Genomic DNA, 7,636 nt, shown 5'->3' on the forward strand with positions numbered 1-7,636 from the left:
GTACACTCTACTGGTGGCTCAGGTAAGGCAGGCAACGTGTCCCAAGAAGGCTGTTGCCCTCAACATGTTACATGATAGTTTGATACAATTTAAACTCCTGTCTCAGGCTTTTTGGCTGTGGATTTATTCTTGGAGACTATGACAGGGATGGGCCACAGCTCTACATGATCAAACCTTCAGGCCTCTCCTATGTGAGTTCTCAATATAACAGTACTGGTAGTTCTTTCATTTTCCTGTTATTTGTTAGGACTGAACAAGGGATAAGTTCGCTAGATAACGAATATTTATATTTCGTGGCAGTGACTGCTCAAGGTTAATTTTACAGTGACCAGACAACTTTGTTTACATGTCATAGATTAAGATGTGCAGTGTTGTTTTAACTGCAGTAGATCCATTTGGAATTTATGACTTACTGATTGAATTTTGAAAGAAATATTTTGGTGCCGTTCTGGGTAAAGGAAGTCAAGCTGGAAAAAAAACGTAAGCCAATCAAATTTTCATTAGTTTTATCATTTAATTACTTCTGCAGTGCCCAAATAGAACTCCTAAAGCACGGCACATTCATTTCTGCAGTGCCCAAGCGGAGTATTCATGTTCCTAATGCTGTTCATGAAATGATCATCCACATTTAGAGTTTTTGCTGGTGGTTGCTTAGCAATTCCATACTCAAGGGGCAAAAAACGATAATTCATATGTTAGATTTGCCACTACCAGAACACAGCTTAGGTGGTGTTTTGTTGTTCCTTGCCACAGTTTGCTTCATATATGAGTTAGACAAGTTTGACTCTGATAAGCTTGCATTTGTTCTTTACCAAATTTTGGCACGCCACATTTTCTTGAATCTGCACCCACACGGCATGACGGCGGATACATTTTTTGAGAAATCTTGCCACATTTGTGATGAGCAGTTTGCTTACCACAAAAGCGGTTGTGTCTTGCCACACACCTGGCACAAAATTTACTAAAACAAATAAAATATGCATAAAACTAACCAAACAAGCCTTCTACTCCCTCGGTAATAAAATGTAAGACGTTTTTTAGCCCTATACAAAGAGAGTATTATTTAAACAACCTTGTTTTACAGGCAGCCACTCGGTAACAAAAATTTATGTTGTCCAGGCAAGCTCAGCTCCGGAACACTACATTGAGAAAGAAATGGATCCGCATGCAATAATTCTTGTGAGGCGTACCATGTCACTTAGGGATGCAAGCGGGGTGGGCTGGTGGATAATAGCATAGTACAAATGTAGCGTTAAATTTCTAGAATCGATGAGCTGATAGTGAGATGCCACTTGCACCTCTTTGTCAGTGAAGACTTCGTGTTGAACATTATCACTAAAGGCACAATTATCATTGTAAAGAAACACTATCTTGTGGAGAATATGACAATACCCAAGCCTCTATTCCAGGCAAGGTTTTCGCGATGAGAGTTACCCACTTGGTTGAAAGCAGCCTGGCGGTAACTCATTTGATGGCACGTGTATTTGTTTGGTACCTGGTTGGGTACGAATGCGCTGTGACTTTGGTTTGCCGTTTCAAATTTTTTGAACTGCCATACGACTTATTTAGGTAGATTTAGCGTATGTTTAGCGTTTCTTCCTATGCTTGCGTTCAGTCCACGGTGGCGCCGTCTCGATCGCTCATCTGGTTCTGTATTGGTTCCTGTCACTATCGTTTCCTGCAATTTGATTCATGGTCAAACTTTTCAGTCTGCCGGGCGGTGGCCTGCTCCCTCTCGAGCCGCCCGCCGCTTATCCCGTCTGCTGCCGCTCGCCGCCTGCCGCCCGCCGCTTATCCCATCTCCTGCCGCTCTACCGCCGCCCCAGCGCCTCTATAAGATGGCCCCCGGCCTCGCTTATCCACAAGCGGCCGCGGAGGGGCTCGGCTGCCGAGCCGCCATCAGGGGGCGTACCGGCGAGGGGCTGCGTCCACCTTGCCGTCGAGTGCCTCCTCCCCTCCGGCCGCCCCGATTCCCTCTTCATCCTCCAGCTCCAGCCCAACCCCGACACCCCGGACGTCAGGCGGGTCTTCCGTCGCCTAGCCAACCTCCTGGCCCCTCGGCGCGATCCCCATCCCCGGCTGACACCGCCCTTCGCGCCGTTGAAGAGGCCTTTGCCCACCTCTTGGAGAGCACCTCCACCAGCGCCGGTTTCGCTCCTGCTGCTCCCGGCGGCGTTTCCGTCTCAGAGATGTGCTCTGGACGGTCTGCCCCCACTGCTGCCATGTGCATGAGTACGAGCGCATGCTGGTGGGGTGTTTGCTTGGGTGCTCGAACCCCTGGTTCATGTGCGTGTTCGTGGCTACCTAGCCCGCGCGGCTGCCCTCTCCCTGCTCGCCGGTCGCCGCCGCTCGGGTTGTTCGCGCAGGCTAAGCCACGGATTGTGTACGAAATATTCACAACAAAGCAACGGTAAGCTTGCTCTATCCTTGAATAAATCTTTGCATACTTTATTTGGGTTGCCATCGTATGTTTATCCTTATGTATCCTATTGAAATTGAATAGATCAAACAGAGATCCAGTTACAGCAAAGATGCGAAAATTGAGTAGTCAATATAGCAGGTGCAGTGTGAACTCCTGTTTTCCCGTAGTAACTTCAGGTGGGTTTGGTGCATTCACCAATCAAATTAGTTCATTTTTATCTCTAATGTTGTTTTATGCATCTTTCGGTTGTTGCAGAAAAAAGTCTCTCTACCTGGGTTAAGAAATTCAGAACTTTACAGTGAGCAGGTGTGTAAAATTATATCTCGAATCAAATAAAGTTTTCTATGCACATTGTCATGCCACCATACTTGAACTGTTATATTTTTTTCCAAGCAGAATGTGGACCTTATAAGGTCTACACATGCAAGATTCAGGAATTGGAAACGGAAGTAACACGGCAGAAGTTCTCCACTGGGCTCAAGGGGATGAATTGTTTAACTACAGAGAGCTTCAACATGGGGGATGAATTGGTTAACTACAGAGAGCTTCAACATGGTGGCAACCTGGGTGAGCTACCTTCTGTTGATCCTTGCTACTTGCTGATATTGTGGTATCTCTAGCCTGATTTTAGTGCGCTAGCGACAATTAGCACTGCTAAACTTGAAACCAAAATGAAGCTATGAGTTACCATAAGTTGTGTAGAAAACGATGATTCATCTTCAAATCATGTCATGTTTATTCTTATTGTTCCAAGGAACATCCTGCTGTTGTTTTTACCTCCTGAATTGTCAAGTATTAAAATGTACAAATATAAAAATTCACTGAATTAAGAACTTCCATATCGTTTTCTATTTTACCAGTTTGGAATCCATTGATCACCGATTGTGTATATGTTCTGATCCAAGAAGCAATTTTTTCTGTTCAATCCTTTTGTTGAGGCTTGCAGAAAAACAGGTTAATCTATCTTTTGTTCACATGCCTTGCTACATAATTTTACATGAGCTTTCTTCACGGATGTACATATTTTTCTTTACCTGTAATGTTGACGGGCTCATTTTTCTGGTAGTGAAGAAATGAGAGGAAGTGGAAGGATAGAAGGTACGCTTCTGCAGAATCCAAGTAAGACTTAGTTCCTTACCTATGCTTGAACAAAGAGCAGCACACAACATGTATGTTAGTGTTTCAATTTCAAATGATGGAATTTTATATCATTAATAGTGGTAACTAATGATAAGTAACTTTTAGTTCTGCTAAAATTATTTTTCTTTTTTGAATTTCCTCAAAATGGAATAGTAATGATTTTAAGCTAAATAATGAGTTCTCTTTGTGTGTCGCTGGGTAATAGAAGGAATAAGAAGCAAGTTTTATATATTATATGGAATACTTCTTTTAAATAGCTATTGAGTTATGCCGTGTAGTTTCTTCTTCGTGTGTATGTTGTTCTTATGCTATTTAAGATGGTGACTATTTAATTTACTGTCATACGGTTAATTCTTCGAAATTCTTGGTCACCTGCTTAGATAGAGACAAATAGTGTATTCCTTATTTTTTTTGTGCTGAGATCTTCATTTATATGCAGAACCAAACATGTAGGTAGCCTAAAAGTACATTTAAAACGCAAATCGCCCTAAGATATCCCAGTTTGTGGTTTAACCTGAACATATCTTAACTTGCAAATAAGCATGATTTTCTTACAACTTGCTTCTCTGATGTCCCCCTTATTTGCCTTCTTAATCGGTATACTTGGAGTCCACATCCAAGATAAAAGCATCTTGCTCTGTTCACTCAGGTTCTCAGGAGTATCTCACAAATGAGTCATCATAGGTGAGAGATGTCTCATCCAGCCGGACGATATTATTGACCATTTAATAGCAGCTGACCAACAGTTTTGGTAATTAGAGAAGAAGACAATTCCACAGAAGCAAAGCCAGTTCATTGGTAGGGAGCTAAATTAGCAGGCATGCTACCTGTACTAAATACATGTTGTGCTTCCTGTCCCTTCTGTCCTTCTATATATTGAACTCATTGGCATATGATGTAACCTGTTAATATTCTTAATAAAATCACCCGTAATGGGCATTTTTCTTAAAGAAAAGATTACAGTATACCATGACTAGGATCCGGCTTGCCTGCTCCCTCCCCATGCTCCCACTCCATCCTACGGCTATCTTTTTCTCTTTTTTCTTTCTAATCTAATCACCCCCCCCCTTTCCGATTTTAAGGGGTGGGGCCGGGCCTTATTTTGTTCCAATCAAATCATGCCACGTATACGGGAGCACGGATGGGCGCACCCCGGGGAAGCAGGCAAGTCTCGTCCCCATGACTAAGGCTTCATACAGGATTGTGTCTCCCTTGGTGTTATTTGCAACAGCTGAGTAGCTCCGGAGAGTGTCAACGTATGTGCCCAAACTCAATAGAACAAGCACTAACGATAGCAGAACTTGAAAAATCCAGGAGATGGCTGCTCTCACCATATAGTTCAAAGGTTCACTATCCAATGATGCTATTTATGTTTAGGGTACTTATTGTATAACTGGTTATAACAGATATGTTGTTTTATGATGACATATCTTTAGGAAAGAACATTCAAATAGAGAAATTTTGCTGTGTTAGATTTTTATTATTACCAAAGTATACGAGTTTGCTCTATCTGGTTGTCTCAAAGTATTACAGTTATACGTGAATATGATAATCAATTGTATGTTTGTGAAGAACAGAGGCCTGTAAGTGTGGCGGTATGGCCTCTTTCTAGAGACATACTTGACTGCTTATTAAGTTGTGGGTTGTTTTTTGACAGATATATTTTCTCACTTTCTTACAACAACTTAGTCTCCAGTTATTGTACAAGTCTGGTGCGCAAGTGTTGTTTCGTTCCATCTTCAGTTTGATTATTGTTTTTTTTTTTGGCGAGAAAAGTTCCCATCTATTCATCAACTGTCAAGGCAGTACAATTCTTATTTTTATTTTTAAAACAGGATTCCTAGATCAAAATTTCTGGGCTGGGACAAGAAAATGAACATGCTTCAGTCTCCAGAATGTAATAGATTCAATAAGGACTGTAAGCTGATCACATACTGTTTTGAAGAATACTACATCAATTGTTTTTGTACTTCAAAGTAACTAATATCGAATATGCTCTGTAGGATTGCATGGTTTGGGAGAAACTTGGTGCGTTCAGTTCAATATAAGGAAAAGCATGAGAAGGTTGCCTTCACGTATCGACGAGGCGCGGCGTGCCGCCGCGCGGGTACATGCTAGTCATATGCTAATACAATTGTATTGAAATGTGTCTTCCTAATGGATGGTGGATACAATTCTAGACCAAATAGTGCAATACTTTTGCGTACTTACCATTACTCCCTCCGTCCGGGAAAAGTTGTCCAGAGCTTAGTTCATTTCAAATTTTACAAAAAAAACCTTCCGGTTTTAAATCTAGTGCTAATCCCCTCCTCACCTCTGCTTCTTCCTCCTTCGACCAAGCGGCCGTCGTAGCCACCGCCGGCAGCCGCCGTAGAAAGAGCGGGCGACCACCTCCGCCGACGCCCACCTGCGCCGTAGCCCACCTGTGGTTGCTCAGCCGCTACGAACGTGGGCCGTCCGCACGGAGGCGAGCTGCCCCGCCGCTGCGAACGTGGGCCGTCCGCACGGAGGTGAGCTGCCCCGCCGCCCAGCCGAGGCTGCTCCTCCAAGGTGACCACCTCGACGGGCGCCTCCTCCTCGTGGTCCTGCTCGCGTCCCTGGCCCTGCTCGCGTCCCTGGCCCTGCTCGCCGGTTCCTCACCCCCGCGGCAACCCCAGCCGCCGCTGCCGACCCCGGTCGCCGCTCCTCTCTTGAAGAATTCGGCAGGCAGGGCAAGGCGGATCTTCCCCGGCGGAGAGAGGACCACGCAAACCTGCTGATGCCACAGCCGATTGCTTCTGCTGATTGCCTCTGCTGCTGCTGTTGGCTGCAGGTACAGTGCCAATTGCAGTATCAATTTCATTTTGTCAAAGAAGTACTCCATCAGCGTCAATTGCAGTGTTAATTGGAGTATTAAAATTCTCAATTGCAATGCTGATCTACTGCTGATGTTATCTGAAATTTACAGTGTTTTGTGTCTGTCAATCATACTCCATTCAGTGTCCTGTGTCAGAAATTTGGTGAAGTGAAGGTGAGGTGAAGTAACTGAATTCACTAGCATAATCTAAATCAAACAAAGCATAGTTTGAATTCACTAGCATAATCTATTGTAGAAACTAGAATGAGCCTTCTTTTTTTACCCGCCCCGACCCCGACGCCTCTGGTACTCCGCCTCTGTTCCTGCGAAATCTTGATCACATTAGAGTAAATTGTTCATTTGTTCCTGCGAAAGCTTGATTGCAATCAAAATTAACAGGTTATACAAAGAGTTTAATTGATACAAAGAGTTTAATTGGATTACAATCGAAATTCATTGTCAGGGTCAAAATTCAAAGTATTCCATGCTTGTCCAATTGAATTAAAAACATGTCCCTAAAATTGGAATATTTGAATTAGCTAGGTTTATTCTTCTTCTTCTTCATAAACAGAAAAAAGATGAATATTGCTGGTCTATTTCATAAACAGAATATTCTTCAGTAAACACTTGTAAATCTAGAGTGGTTATAAACTTATTTTCTGGAATCATCAATGTGCATTGCTGGTACTAAAAATGCACATTGCTCATATGTTCAGAGATATAGACAGAGCTAACCAAATGTTCAGAAGATCCTTACTGTAACCAAATCATATGCTAGCTACTGTCTATTGCTTTGCCTATGTTCCTTTATTTTTGAGAATGAGCTAGCTTCTGAAGAAATAGAATGGATACTGTATTAGTCAAAAATAAATGGCTCACTTGTTCCTGGCAGAAAATCAGGACTAAATGTTGTCATCGCCTCCTCTGTTGATTTGAAGCACCAGCAGTACGGCAAGAAGAGTTGGCAATTGAAGCAGTAGCGCCACGAATTGAAGAAGCAGCAGCGCCACGAATTGAAGAAGCAGCAACAACATATCAATAGCAACAGCAGGCAATTCTGGAGACAAGAGGGACAACATATCAGTTGAAATAACAGGAGCAGATCAACAGAAATAGCAGCAGCTTGCCGGTGGCCCTACTGAATACAGCAACGCAGAGAGCATCAACCAAAATGAACTTTAGTCCATGAAAGTGCAGAGTTTAAGCTCTATTCAGCAAATGAAAACAGCAATACAGAC

The 7,636-nt window shown here is 43.1% G+C and overlaps 1 long non-coding RNA gene across 3 annotated transcripts; it reads left to right on the forward strand.

Annotated features, from left to right (window-relative positions):
* Positions 1-1,734: 1,734 nt before the first annotated feature.
* Positions 1,735-4,472, forward strand: LOC125515009. Of its 3 annotated transcripts, XR_007286749.1 has the most exons (6): positions 1,735-2,410; positions 2,504-2,598; positions 2,678-2,728; positions 2,819-2,989; positions 3,494-3,541; positions 4,212-4,472. It is a non-coding gene; the product is annotated as an uncharacterized LOC125515009 (long non-coding RNA). The 3 variants fall into 3 exon arrangements; XR_007286748.1 differs by having other exon boundaries at positions 1,735-2,598; positions 3,489-3,541; XR_007286747.1 differs by having other exon boundaries at positions 1,735-2,598.
* Positions 4,473-7,636: the final 3,164 nt, after the last annotated feature.

This window comes from Triticum urartu, chromosome 6 (assembly GCF_003073215.2).
Source record: "Triticum urartu cultivar G1812 chromosome 6, Tu2.1, whole genome shotgun sequence".
NCBI lineage: Eukaryota > Viridiplantae > Streptophyta > Magnoliopsida > Poales > Poaceae > Triticum > Triticum urartu.